The sequence below is a fragment of the Myotis brandtii genome, unplaced genomic scaffold, assembly GCF_000412655.1.
Source record: "Myotis brandtii unplaced genomic scaffold, ASM41265v1 scaffold103, whole genome shotgun sequence".
Taxonomy (NCBI): Eukaryota; Metazoa; Chordata; class Mammalia; order Chiroptera; family Vespertilionidae; genus Myotis; species Myotis brandtii.
In genome coordinates, this window is record NW_005353460.1 from 5,275,272 (window position 1) to 5,290,649 (window position 15,378).

At 39.3% G+C, this 15,378-nt stretch overlaps 1 protein-coding gene across 6 annotated transcripts in view; it reads right to left on the minus strand.

Annotated features, from left to right (window-relative positions):
* Window positions 1-15,378, minus strand: part of SLC20A2 (solute carrier family 20 (phosphate transporter), member 2) — a 93,769-nt gene that overhangs the window by 63,647 nt on the left and 14,744 nt on the right. The window contains exons 1-2 of one of the 6 annotated variants that reach the window (XM_005856473.2): window positions 5,569-5,854; window positions 4,217-4,261 (exon numbers count right to left, since the gene is read on the minus strand). The exons of 1 other annotated variant lie outside the window; for it this stretch is intronic. The gene's annotated coding sequence lies outside the window, so the exon portion shown is untranslated. Of the gene's footprint in view, window positions 1-1,447; window positions 1,541-4,216; window positions 4,262-5,568; window positions 6,014-15,378 lie in introns of those variants that run through there. 4 more of the 6 variants (XM_005856471.2, XM_014536634.1, XM_005856474.2 and 1 more) reach the window with 4 other exon arrangements.

Below are 15,378 nucleotides of genomic sequence, written 5' to 3' on the forward strand. Positions count from 1 at the left end.
GATCGAGCCTGCAACCTGGGCATGTACCCTGACCAGAATAGAATCATGACCTCCTGGTTCATAGGTCAACGCTCAACCACTGAGCCACGCTGGCCAGGTACCACTTAACCACTCTTATTTTTAATGACCCATATGTGGACTAGATATAAGATTGATTTTAGAAACAAAATTATTTTTGTCAGGGCTAAATCCTAAAAAGAATGGCTATTTGGTAATTTCTCTTTATATAGAAATAAAAATCACCACTGCCTGCCATCATTAAGAACCAAATCAACCACCCACTTGAAATTTTCCTACTGGATATAAAGTGACTGAGCGATTACAGGTTTTCAAGAAAATATTTTATATTCAGAGACTAATTTAGGGTATTAAAAATCAGCTACCTCTACCCTCTGGATTAGTGAGACATATCTTATCAGTGTGCAACCACCACATTCACAGGGCCTCGTACCCTCTGTAAATAGACACAGATGTAGGGAAAAACAGTGCAGGCAGCTTAATGCCTGAGAGGTCAGTTTCTTCAAACATAACAAGGTCCCAAGATTGTATAACAGTGTCGGTATACACACTTGCCACCTTTATCTCTCTGTCTCCCGTTACAAGGCAAACTAGTTTGAGCCAGAATGTCTTCATTTGTCTTTTCTCACTTCAAGGAATTTTTAATACTCTGAAAATGTGTAATTACTTACAGCTATAAAAGCCAAGGTTTCTTCCTATCCCGATTTTTTTAGTGTTAAAACATTAGGGCCACACGCCCTGGCCGAGGGCGAGCCCGTCTACGCTGGAGTGCGTCACTTGTGGGATACTTTTTGAACAGCACTGGCAAAACATGTCCTCAGAGAACCCTTTTTTCATTATGATCACTGAGAGTTTTATTGTACTAAATGCTATACAAAGTGTAACAAATAGACACACTCTCAGCACTTTGTGTTTTCAACCCAAGACAATTCTGTCAAACAAAAACATAAAGGGAAAATATACAAAGGGCCAAGACATAACTAAATTAAGATGCATTTATATCAGGTGCAAAAAAAAAAGTGGCAGGGGGTGCGAGAGGGACTCTTAGGAACAACTATTTTGTCTCGCAAAGGTAAGAACTGCCAACTGCCCGACTCAATTACATGGAAGAGGACATTCAACTGAATAACCACTTATTTGTATAAAGTCCCCAATAATGTGTATCATTGGCTGTTTCCTGCAGATACAAAATGTTAAGATGAAATAGTTCCCTATCCTCCACCTCTAAGGTGTCATCCTGTATTTGCATCCTCTTGGGAATCCCCCCACTTCGCCCCTCCTTCCAGGGTGCCCAATGGAATTCACCACTGCAGGGGTGAGGAATGCTATTCCTGCAGCTGGTTAAAACTGCTCACCCACCAACTTCCCCTCCTCTGGAAATGACAGAATTGGGAAAATGGGGCAAAGTCAAACTTTCCCTACAGCTTACCTCTCTTCTGAAATGGCATTCATGAGGCGACGGACTGATCTAGCCGTCGGTCTGCGACATGAAATGATCACAGGCTAACATCAAGGGGCTCCTCGCTTTGACCTCTGCCCTAATTTCCCTTCCGATGACTGTGAAAAAGTCACATGGGGAAGAAGGGGTCTATTAAACAACATTGTGATAAGTAGGATACCTGTGGTAACACAACGTTCCTACTATCATATTATCTCATTTGATTCTCATTTGAAATGGGCACTGCCTTAACTACTAAGTTCAGAAAAGTAATTGCAAAATTCTCCTGGTTGATTATTAATCTTCTGTAAGTGCCAGAGGAAATCCAGAGCAAAGTCAGAGCTAGACGGGACTTTGAGAGGTCACCTATCTCCTGACTTCAGAGAGAATACTGAAAACATTGCCAAGAAATAAAAGCCCATTTTTGGATGATTTCAGGATCCAAATTCTGTTTTATAATACTCTTTTTCATATCTCATCTAGTGATCCTCAGACTTTAATGTGCATCAGAATCATTGGGGGGGCTTGTTAAAACACAGATTTCTGGGCCCCACTCCCACAGTTTCTGAATCAGTAGCTGGTAGATGGGGCCTGAGAATGTGCATTTTCACAAGTTTCCAGGTGGTACTGGCACTGATGGTACTGGGACCACATATTAGGACTCTGGTTCTAACCTAACCCTTACTGGACTGAACTCTTATATTTGCCATGGAAATAGATACTAGTTGGTCATTATTCCTTGGTATTGAGGTATTCATATACTTGAATAACAATTCAAGAGTCCCCAGCCATTTTTTCCCCTCCAGGCTAAATAATAGAAGTTCCCTAACATCTTATTATAGGTATCATTTTTCAACCCTTTAATCATTTTTAAAGGTTCTTTGTTGAGCTCTCTCCAAGTCTCTTTTAGTTGTAGAGACATGAACTAGGCCCAGATCCTTAGTCAGAGGCTGGCTGAGGCTGAGGATAAAGGGGAAAATGACTCACAGATTCATACAGTATACTCCTGTTTCTTAATCTCCAATACCCAAGCTTGCCTTATTAGCTCCCTTCTGATTCATGCTCTTCTGACTCCTTTATGAGCTGCAGTAATGTTTCGTTGACCTTCATAATGCCTTTCTTCTGAGATGCTCAAAGCACTTCTCTAATTTAACAGCTGACTCAACATCCTAAACCAGTACAGAGACAAGTAAATTGTTATATTGCATATCAGTTCAGGAGGGGAGAGAAAATCTGAAACCCAAATTCAGAATTCTATCCAAAGATAATTATATGGAGAAAGACTCTTCTTATATTTATTGGACTTGGTAAGAGATCAAGTTTACCTACTTCACATGACAGTACCAGTTCCAGGTGTAGGTCAAACTACTGAAACTCCTTCCCTTTGTGGGGACACTGTAATAGAGAACAGGAGTTGTGGATAAGGCTTTAAGGCTTCTGGGGTCAGTCTTCTCACTCATTTTCATCACTTGCCCAGCTGTTGGAAGAGAGACTATCAGCACCCCAAGTGGCACTGCAGTCTGTCCTAATCCAATTGGGCAAAAGTCCACATGAACTGAAAGCTAACCCACAAGCTATCCTTGACTCTTCCCACACCATCTTGTTTTCCTTTTCTTCATCTCCATATTCTTTCTGCCAATGTACTCAGTGAGTACGTCAAGGGTCCAGCCTCTGTGTCCTGCCTAATTTTAGCATGTGAGTTCTTTGAGAGTAGGAACTATGCTTTCTTTGTGCATTGTATGTGCTCTGGGGGTGCTTAATACATGCTAAATAATAACAACAGACCCAGTATTTCCAGGAGAAATCAGCATTCCTGCCCACAGGCAGATCTTACCACTTACTTATATACAAGACAGGCAAAGCGGAAGGCATCCCTCTGTTCACAGTTCTTTCATTTTAGATAAAACAGTTGAAACTCAATATAGCAAAGCCTGTTCCTACAAAATCTTTTGAAAGAGAACATTCTAGAGATGTGATCACTGAGCATTTGCATTAGGCCCCAAAACAAAGGGAACCTGTTAAATAATGTAAGTTCCCATATAGCTATGCAGCCAAGTTACCTATTAAAAAACCTCATGTGGATGAAGGAGACACAGAGAAAAGACTGCTCTTTACTTCCCTAAAAAGTCCCCCAAAGCTTCAGAGTAGAAGGCTAGTCATTTGGTATAAAGTAACAGCAAATAAATCTACTGCAGTCAGGAACAACTCTGTCAGAGCCTCTGGTTTGTGACTATTTTAAGAGGTAAAGGAGTAGGAGGAGAGGGCAGGCCACCACTGAAAGTAACTGAAACAGGACTAGAGGACAGATAGGCACAAAGTTAATGACCATGACAGCGATGGTGATGGAGGTGCAGGAGTGCACAGCACATGGTTGAGACCACGGGCTCCTGGACATTTCTACAGGCCACAAAGCCGCCTGTGTTTCTCAGCATCTGGACCCGCATTTGTGACTGAGTTGAGCTCATTGTGAACTGTCATGGCCAAGGTCACAACTAGTCAACAGAGCCTCTACTCATGAAGGAACCATAACCAGTATCACTTCATCAGGCACACAGGCTAAGAAGAAGCAGAGAGTCACAGCACCAGCAAACATGAGAAATCCCGACACTGACACATAATAAAAATTATCTCCTTTTTCATTCACCTGTATCACTCTCTCACAGCCCATAAATCATTAAAACAAACACTCTGAAAGTATTTATGAGCCTTTTTAGAGACTCTTAAAAGAACACATGCTTCCGAGTAGTAAAAACAGTGTACCTTTAAAAACACTCCACTGAGATTCGGATGGCGCCTTATTGACAACTAAAAGTAAGAATAAGAATGGTTATTTTCTTTGAATAAAGTATATATTATGAAGAATATGCTGGAACAAAGTCTTTTTTTACTGCTGAAGATGATATTACAGATGTTTTTGTTATAATTATAATTAATCTGGACTGCAAATCTCTCTTCAATAAAATCTTTAAGTTTTTTTTAAAAAATTTCCAAAAATAGCCAAGAACTCAGTTCTTTTTCCCCGTCTTACATTCTTTTCCTACTAACTGTAGCACTGGAACACTTCCTTTCATTGTTGACACCTTAGGTCATTTGGATTTAAAATCAGACAACACATAATAACAAAGAAGTCATTAAATAAAGCTTTCAAAATGGGAAAATGGCATTTGAGGGCATGCCTCCCTCCTTGTTCATAGCGAGGAGAGACAGGGACGCCTGGTAAGCAGCTACTACACAGCCTATTAGAACTGTTTCATTAAAATCAATATTCCTAGAGGGGATATAATTTACAATTAACTGATAAAGAAATTCCTTTACCAAAGGCTCTCTGTTATAAGCAAGTTGTTTTGGCATGGAGTTCGTGTTCTCTGAATTAAAACACTTCAAATTAAACAAGGTGATTCAGATTTAATTAAAAATATTCATTATTAAAATCTTTAGTGTTCTTCAGTCCAAATTGACGCTGGCAATGACTTGTTAAATTCAGAGCAGTTAAAATTAGAGAACTTCATGGCCCTTGATTAATTTAGATAACTAACTCAAACTTGCAGAGGATGCTTTCAATTACTTTCTAAAGCCTTCATTCTAAAACTATTTTATTTAAGTGCTTCTCCTTAGGAATATGTGGATTTATTATTGAGTACAAAATCCTCCCTAAAAAATAAAAACTGTCCATTTACACATTTTACAAAATTACATTTGACTCTCTCATTATTTCTGGACCATAAGCTTGTGGCTCAGGGTAAGTATAATATAAAAGGAATCCTTTTAACATAATACACACACACACAGAAATTAGGTTACCATAGAAAGTAAGGCTCAGTGATACAACCATTTCCATTAGTCGAATACTTTAACAGATAAAATAAGTAATAATTTACAGATTGCCTTGCAAAGATAAAAATAGTAAGAATCAAATACTTTCTCTTGGGAAAACGGAATAAAGCAGGTTTCTTGCAGAAAAACCTCTTGCCACCATTCTTAGAATCCTCTAAAGCACTCACCCCAAAGCTTCTGGTTTTCCTAAGAAATTAAAAATGACTATTATAGTAACATTAAGAAGATTTAAGGAGAAAAGAACAAAGAGAACTCTTAAAAATTCTCCCAGTACTTACAAGTACTTTCAAAGGAAATCTGAGCCGCGATTCTTCAGAAGACTGCTCTCCCGCTCGCTCGTGAACACAATCTGAAGTCTAAAATAGATATCCTATCATGCCGGCCGGAGAAGTCACATTTCAGCTTACTAACTTTGACTTGAGTAAACAGTTTTACAACTCATAGAACAAACCCTGGCTAAAATTAACAGCACCCCAGCGGCAGGCAGGAACTAGCTGATTCGCATCATGTGTGCCTGGATTTATTCACTAGGACAACGTTGGTGTCCTCTTAATGGGAAATTTGGCCAAGGGGCGTGCTCTGGTGAACAATACACAGCATCATGATTATGCTAATTACGGAATTCAGTCCAATGATACTAACTTCTTTTAAGTTGTTTTTGCAAGTACTGACAAAGAAAGAGTAAGCTCTCTTTCTCTACAGGCACTCACTTGATTTTTTTAAAGCACATTCAAGTCAGACGAAACTTTGGCAACAAGGTGGCAGTGCTGTATGCACTTCACAAGGAAAAGCCTGGTAAAAGGACATTCTGTCAGATTACTTAGTGTGGCCAGAAGTGGTACTATGTGAAGTAAATAGGCAACAAGAACACATACCACTGAGTCTATCTATAAGTCGCCTTGAATGAAAACTTTTTTTCCCTTGCTATATTATGAACATATTTCATTTGCTTGCTTTTTAGCTTTGTCTTCTGCACCTCCCAAGGAATTGCTATGAGGACACAGGTTCACTAATAAATTACAACTGAGAACAAACATCTCAAATATTTGCAAAAGGCATCGTTCTTGGCAGGAAGCATTTTGAAGTGTATTTAACTGCCTGGCTGGCTGTACTAGTTAATAGTTCTCCGTAAGTGACTGATCTTCTCTATCTATAAAGCATACTGAAGCTCAAGTTAACAGCTAAAGAACACAAGTATATAGCTAATATTCAAAAGAAAATTAGAAGTAACATGGAACTTTCTTTAAAAATTATAAACTCCCTTACTAAGTATAACTTATACCAAAGACACAGAACTGCTTAATATCTATCTATTCAAGATGGTTCAGGCTAGTTTATTTTAGACATTTAAGTTCTGATGACACATGTGGCTCTTACTGAACACTTTATGAAAACTATCAAACCATGTTATAAATATCAATCAACTTTCCAAACAGCTATGGGAGATGTCATTTTCCCATTTTTAAAAAACTGATGGTAAACAGTGAAATTCAATCAATGATTGTCCAAGGCTTCTTTCTGAATCAACATTGCATTATCCCAACCCCCTCCTAGCCTCTCTGTGACATGTCTTCCATATTCCATTTAGCTATAATCCGGTAGATCTTTTCAGAGCTGGTTGTTTTCCTAATTTTAAAATGTCATGTCAGTTTAGACTTCAAGAGATTTCTTCAACTCATCTCTCAAATTCCAGGTCTGAGCTCCAGGGGCTCACTTAACACACGATTACAGGCAAGTATCCTGTAACATGGACTTGACCGTGTCCTTACAAAGCACTGTCCACCTGTGGCATGCATACCCCAAAGTGGCAAACACCGTGCTTGTCATTGGCATGAGCTGGTAACCACCAGCACAATCCCCCTCCTGTCTGTACAAAACTGTAGCTGCTAGTCTGGGATTCCACCCCTAGTGACGCATCTCAGACAGCGCTAGCTAGCACCCATTCCACCCTCATGAGATGGTGGCTGGTGACACCACCACCCTGACCCAAAGGCACTGTAAGTGGGCATTTCCCACTCTGTGCCAAAGGCGAAAAAAGATGGCTGACCTCTGATTAATATAATTACTCCTCAGTGATCCACAGCAAACTTACTTTGGAATTCTAAAAGCCAAAAGAGGATGTTGGGAGGCTATTTTAAACACAATTACCCTTATCCTATTACATCATAGTTCAGTAGAAAACATTATTTCTTCCCTAAACCAGAAAGAAAAAGCAAATACACCAAGTTTATTTCTGCATCGAATTTTTCATCAGAGAACAATATGACAGGTCCTGTATCGATTATACTGAATCCAGTTCCTTATGATCATGCTGAGTATGACTCCACTGTTTCTTTCAACAGTGGCCACACCTGTTCCAAAATGCAAGAACCAAAATGTTCCAAAGAAAATAGTGTATCCTCCGATTTACATTAGTCACCCTGCTGCTTCCTTTTCGTTTGTGAAAATAATTTAAACGTCAACTGTACTTTTGTTCCAGGCATACTTACACCAGTAGAGAAAATTCTATCTGCATCATTAAAAGCAAGATAAATTCTTCCCATTCCTTCTCATGAACTTTTGGTAGTGGGGGAGGAGGGATAGGCAGCACTATGCCAGTGGAGGGTGGTGATCTAAGGGATCTTTAGTCCAACATATCCATGGAATTAAAAGAAAAACAACTGTTTTTATGAAATTGCATGAATGAATTAACCTAGATATAGATTCTCTACAGCAGCTACATATGATTTAAAATTGTCTAATAGTCGCATTAAAAAAGTAAAAATAAAAAGGTAAAACTAATTTTAATAATACATTTTATTTAACTCAATATATGCAAGACACTATCATGTCAACATGTAATGAATATAAAAAATGACTAATGAGCCCTGGCCAGTGTGGCTCAATGGATGAGTATTGCTCCCTGCCCACCTGCTCCCCACAAGGGTTGAAGGTTCTGTCCCCAGTTCCAGTAGGGGCTTGTGCAAAGGCAACCAATTGATGTGTCTCTCTCACATCGATGTTTCTTTCTGGGCCCTCCACCCCTCCACCCCCTTCCATTCTCTCAAAAATCAATGGAAAAAATATCCTCGGATGAGGATTAACAATAAAACAAACAAACAAAAAATGACTATTGAGATGGTGGGGGAAATGGAAAGCTAGAGAACTGAGACAGACAGAAAGAGAAAGGAAAATGATTTTCAGAAAGGAGGAAGAACTAAATGGAGGACAAACAGACCAAAGGAAGAAGAGAAGAAAAGAAGAAAAGAATTTCTTCCGAGGCATAGAATTCCCCTATAAAGCATGTTAACATATATGGGACTATTCCCATTCCAGGACTAGGTGCTGGGGATACAAACAGGAAAGACAAGGGCTCTGTGTTCAAGGAGCTCCCTGCCAGTGCCCACCCAGGCAAATACAACGTTCTGGTAAGTAGGAATAGTTATTGGTTACGTGCTACGGAAGCACATGTGAGGATGGGGGCGGGGAGCACAGTTTATTTTTTAAATAAAGGTTATTTTCTAATGAAATTTTAAATAGATGTTCCAGGATATCTCAGGATTCCGAATTTTATTTTGGAACTTTAGAAGAGTCATGGAGAAATCAGTTATTTCCAAAATATTTAAAAGTGACATCTGGAACTAGCAGTAAAGTTACAATCTGAGCTATCCATCAGTTTCAGATTAAACCTGGTTATTTGGTCCAACTGGTGAAGGTGTAGGGTAGGGAAAGAGTAGAAAGGGGGAAACAATTCATGTTTTACCATGGTTTCCAGTTTTTCAGAGAAGACATAAAATACTCAAAGGCTTCATGTTGCATAAAAAAAAAATTACCAATCTATTAGGGATGAAACTCTTTGATTGTAGCTGTGGGGTCAGAAAGACTTGAGTTCAAAATGTAGTCCGCCAGCCTCTAGCTACATAACCTCAGGCCACTTAGCCAGCCTCTGTGAGTCTGCTTCCTCCCCTGTAAAACGGTGTTAATGCTGACATCAAGGGGAGAGTTAGAACTCTCAGAGAGCCCATGCCCAGGCACATAGGAGCTTTCCATGGACAGCCATAGCCATATGATGACACCCCTTCTACATGAATATAGTCCTTGCTGAAGATCAATTTGGGATATTTATTGAGTGAGGATTAAAGCTTCTCTATTTTTATAGCCCAAAGCTTCAAAAAGAAAAGTAGAAAGGGGGGGTGGGGTGTCAAATGATTAAGTATTTCAGAGAAACCAAGGGTCTATAAACTATCTTTGAAAACTCTGTAGCTTTGACAGCCTAGTTTTTCTCTATTCTATCACCTCTTGTTGCTAGTGTAAGGCTGAGTCAGAATGTAGGGACACTGACTAAATAGTATATATGTACAAATTCCACACCTTGGTAGATTGTGCAGTAATAACCCCTATTTGTTCCCACTTCCCTATATTCATACCCTTGGGTAGTCCCTCCCCACACTGACTCTGGGTTGGCCAGCAAGACAGCAGCAAACATAACCCAGAGACTTGAAAAGTGCAGGCCCACTGGGGCTCGCTCTCTCTTGTTGCACTTTGGAACCTTGAGACCACCGCATGAAGCAGCCCTACTAACCTACTGAGGATGAGACGACCACATGGAGCAAAGATGCCCTCTGCTCCTGTGCCCCTCCGCCAGCCAGCAAGACGATTGTCTGATGTGAGTGAGGCCGTCCCAGACCATGTGGCCCAGCCAAGCGGCCAGCTAACCACAGAGATAGGCCAGCTAACCACAGAGATAGGCCAGCTAACCACAGAGATAGGCCAGGCTAGCTCAAACCAGAAGAACCACCTGGGTGACCTACAAAATAGTGAGACATAATAAATGTTTGTTTTACTAAGTATTAGGTGGTCTGTTATGCAGCAAATCTTCAAAAAGTCTAAAATACTCCATTCCTTTACTTCCAAATGAAACCTTTTAAGACTTACCTATCTTACTCTTAAAATTCACAATTTTATAAAAAATTTCAATCCTGATTACTATATTTACTTTTGTCATATCTATTATGTTAAACTAAAATGAAGCAGTGATATGCTCTGATTACAAAACTGCTAAAATAGTAAGTGTTCTATTTATTTCATCCCATCATTTGAAACAAATATTATGTCCTTCAATACTACTATATATACCCTAAAGCAATGCCTTCTCCATCCCAGCCCTAAGAGTGATTACACTGGCATAGTTCATAGCTAGTTAGCCTGTCAATACTTCAGAAATGGATTAAGAGTGCCAATTTATATGCATATGAACAGGGAAATCTAAGATCTGTTCGAAAGGTAGATAGATATCCAAATGTGAGGTAGAACACAGCACTTGGTACCAATTTACCAAGATACTTGAAATCAGTATTTTATTCTCTAATTTTTAATAGTTTTGCTATAAATGGATATGGTCTACTCCCAACCAGATAAATTGAGAAGTGGTCACTTTTAGGGTAAGCAACTCAAAATCAACCTCAAACTAAAAGAGATGAAATATTCCTAAGGGATTCTAACTTTCCTTGGCTACAAGAATCCAGTCGGTGGCTAGTTTCTTCAGGGTTGTATAGCCTAGTCTCTTAATGTACATGGTTGTATCTCTTAAGCACCAAGAATTCATTTTGAAAAGTGCTTCAATGAGTGATCATTTTAAAGTAGCAGCAATAAGCAAATATATATATAAACAGGATTAACAACTCAGCTCTAAGAACTATAATAGCCCAGTAAATATAATAATCCAAGAGGCCATTCTCAGAAACAGCAGAGACTAGTTTCGTTACAGAGGCCCCGGTTCACAAAAAGAGAGGGCAAACAGCACCGGGGTGTCTGTGGTTGACTGTAGACCGTGAACTAGGAGACAACTACCCACTTTAGACCTAATGCTCCCATTGTAAGAGTTGTTTTCTTCGTTGTTGACATTAGATTTCTGTTTGTTTTTTAAAATGCTCTTTAAATGACAAAAAATTATTCTCTTTAAAAGTTTCGCAAATTGAGATCCTTTCTTGTAAACCACATTTAGAGGAGGAGCTCTTGATAGATCTGATTTCTTTAAGGCTTAAAAAACTCTTTTTAAACAAGATGAATAGAAGCATAAAAGGATAGCATATTAATAAATTCCAACTATGATTCTGATTTTGAATAAGAAAAATATTGTCCTTATTATTGAAGCTTAAAAGATATGATTATAAAATATTAAGCAGCCAGTTAGACAAAGGATATTCTATTTGTTCATACACAACATACCACAACAAGTTACACCCAAATCACGACATCAGACTAGTTAGTACTCACTGTTTTTTGTATAAGTCCTAAACAAGCTATCTCTTCTCCTACATGTAGGGGTGGGTCAGTGCCCAGGAATAATAATTAATATAACCCAAAACATTCCCCAAAGCATGAGACCAGTTACTAAATTAATCTCTTTCAAAATCATCTTTAATTCTGGACACTGAAGAAACATTTAAGTTACGATTCTTTAGAATGTGTTGGACAATTCTGAGACACACTGAGAAAAAAAAAGTATTAAAAATAGCCAAGAGAAGGACAAAGGCCAGGGGTGAGATCAAAATTAGAAACATATAATATCTGGTGAACTGTCCATATAAGGGTATCTTTAAATCAGTAACTCAGTAAGGATAATCCACTGGGCAAAATAAACAGCTGCCATCATCAGAAAGGCTGGTTCTCCATTTCTCATTCAGAAATCCCTCTGAGCCCCAGGAGACAAATACGACTTTATGCTACATGTTCAATAATGCTCAGCAATGTTTGGAGGTATTTTCAAAACTGGTCTCAACTTTCCTGGCCCCAGACGAGAAACTTCATGTACTGTGATCTTTTCTTTTTATAAAAGTATGAAAAAGCAAGAGGATAAAACTTCTGCTGAGCATTCCTCACCGTATCTAGTATACCATATTCACTTACATTCCCCTACCCATGGTCAGCAAACTGCGGCTCGCGAGCCACATGCGGCTCGTTGGTCCCTTGAGTGTGGCTCTTCCTAAGCCTTAGGAGTACCCTAATTAAGTTAATAACAATGTACCTACCTATATAGTTTAAGTTTAAAAAATTTGGCTCTCAAAAGAAATTTCAATCGTTGTACTGTTGATATTTGGCTCTGTTGACTAATGAGTTTGCCGACTACTGCCCCACCCCATGGATTTCTGATTCGCCAGAGTAGGCTGCTGTTTGTTCAATCTCATTTACTTATTCATTAGTCTCTCAGGGAGCTTCTTAACCTGGTGCCAAGCACTAGAGAAATGAAATAAATAAGGATCCTATGTTCTAGGACAGTGATGGCGAACCTATGACACGCGTGTCAGAGGTGACACGCGAACTCATTTTTTTGGTTGATTTTTCTTTGTTAAATGGCATTTAAATATATAAAATAAATATAAAAAATATAAGTCTTTGTTTTACTATGGTTGCAAATATCAAAAAATTTCTATATGTGACATGGCACCAGAGTTAAGTTAGGGTTTTTCAAAATGCTGACATGCCGAGCTAAAAAGGTTCGCCATCACTGTTCTAGGAGTTCAGAGTAGTGTGGAAGACAGATACTAGTACACAAATAATTATAGTACAATGTAGTGCCTATAATGGAAGTGTGTACAAAAGTAAGAGTTGCAATTCTCTTTGGGGCTTGGGAAAGGTTTTTCCATGGAAACTAGAGGCCCGATACACGAAATTCATGCATGGGTAGGGTCCCTAGGCCTGGCTGGCAATCAGGGCCGATCTGTGGGGCAACCGGCAGGGTGATCAGAGGGAGGGGGAGCCCCCCCACTGGCACCTGCCTTGGCTGTGGCCAGCTGGCCCCCCCACCACCATGGTCGCCTCCCTCTGTGGGGCGACTGGCAGGGCGACTGGCAGGGCGACTGGGTGGCCCCCACTGGCACCTGCTTTGGCTGCATTGAGCGTCTGCCCCTTGTTGGTCAGTGCTCATCATAGCTACCAGTCGTTCTGCTGTTCGGTCCATTTGCGTATTAGGCTTTTATTATATAGGATGCCCAGGCAAAGAAAGGGTGAAAGGTATTTTAGGCAGATCAGTACAGGCAAGAGCTCAGAGGCAGGACACAACACAGCATTTTCTAAAATTAGCAAAATAAAAGTACGTGTCTAGAGTGTAAATAATGGGATATGAATGGGAGAAGAGGTAGGAGATTAGGCTGAAAAAGTAGATTGGTGCTAGGTTGTTGATGTCCTTATGTGCTATGTTAACACATTAGTTCATTATCCCATAGCCCTGAGGCTCTCAACTCTGGCTACACAATAAAATCTCTTGGGAAGCTTTATAATAAAATATGGATGCCTGATATTAGTATCAATTAGTTCATCTAGGACAGGGCATCAGTATTTTTTAAAAAGCTTCCCATGTAATTCTAGTATGTGGTCAGGGGTGAGAACCACCACTGTAGGCAACAGGAAGTCAACACATCTGTATAAGTAGGGTGATGATGTAACAGGTTAAAAAAAAGTTAAGTGGGCAATATGTATAGAGTAGATTAGAGGCACAGAGACTAGGGGAAAATGTCCATTTATTGGCTACTGAGTATAAGCAAGAGGTAAGAGTCTGCCAGTAGTTATGAACATTTTATGGGTCACTGACCTGTATGAAAGTCAAAGATAAAGGCTAAAAGCCCTTCCCTTGGGAAAAATGCACATATGTCAAAAATGTACATATATTTTCTGGGGATTATGAACCTCTTTGAGTAATGGATTCAAGTTAAGAAACCCTGACCTAAAGTCAGTGATGAGAAAGAAGAGAGACTTTTGAGGTAGAATCCATAGCGTTGATGACTTTCAGGTGAGAGAAAAAGAATTAAGGATGACACTACCATTCATTCCTAGCTTCAGAGTTATCAGTAACAGGTATTGTGCACTCTTAAGGAATCATAGTGAGCACTTAACAGGCATTTATCTCACTGAATTTTCCCAATTCTGTAGGCTGGGTTGCCATCATACCCATTTCACAATTGAAGAAACTGAGATTTGGATATATTAAGTAGCTTGTCCAAGGTTACATGTGATAAGTGGTGGAGGAAGAATTTAATCCCAGAGAGTATGACTCCAGAGTTTGCAGTATTAGTCTCTTTCCATACTACTTCTGGCAGGTAGTCCCATTAATTAAAAAGAGGAGACAGGAGGATAAAGCAGGAGTAGAGTTAGAATGAGATGAGTTTGGGAATAAGGATATAAAAAAAATAGTTTTAGACATGATGTGTTCAAGACAGTACAAGACATAAAGATGACAATATATGTTAAATCAGAAAAAAACAGACGGAGCGCAAAAGGTGAGAGCAGAAAATACCGTAGGTTTACTGAGTTCTCTCCATGTGCCTGGCACTGTGCTAAGTGCTTTCTCACAGTGGTGTAAGCTCTAGCATATCTTTCCTTTACAAGTGAGGACACTTACATGGCCATTGGTATAAGTTCTATCATCTCTCCAGTTACAAGTGAGGACACAGAGATGGGAGGTCAGAGTCACATGGCCAGTAAGTGGGGGAGCCTATCTTCTTAATCCCTAACCTAGACTCTCTGGCACTACTACAAGGAGTAGAAACCAAGGTGTCATAAGTGGCAGCAGCTCCCAACCTGTTCTAAAACACAGAATTTTTTTTCTTTTAAAGCTATATATATATATATATATGTTATAGTTTCAATTATTTAAGAAGAAATAAGGGATATTTCTGTCTCAACCAACTTAAACAAATATCAGAGACACATTTTCCCAGGAAATATGCAAACTTGGTTGCAAACCTATGTAAATGACAAAGCATGAGACAAATTCCACAGTGTTGTTATCAGAGTCAGAATTCAGAACAATCGGTCTAATGGAGATAGTGTCTTGTGTTTCCTGAGGCCACAACGAAGCCAGGAAGTGGTGAAATTTCCTTTTTTATACTCTTTTTGTAGCTTGAAAAGAATGTGGTTTTGAAAAGTAACAAATAAAACTTGAACCACACTCCACAAGTCTAGACCAGTTACTTCAGGTTTAACAGTGGAATAACTTATGCACTGTAGTTTCAATTAAAACCTTTTATACTTCAACCTTTAAGCATTTTTGAAATAACTGTACTAAAAATCACACAGCCTGAGTCAAAAGCATCCCTCCTATAAAGTACATT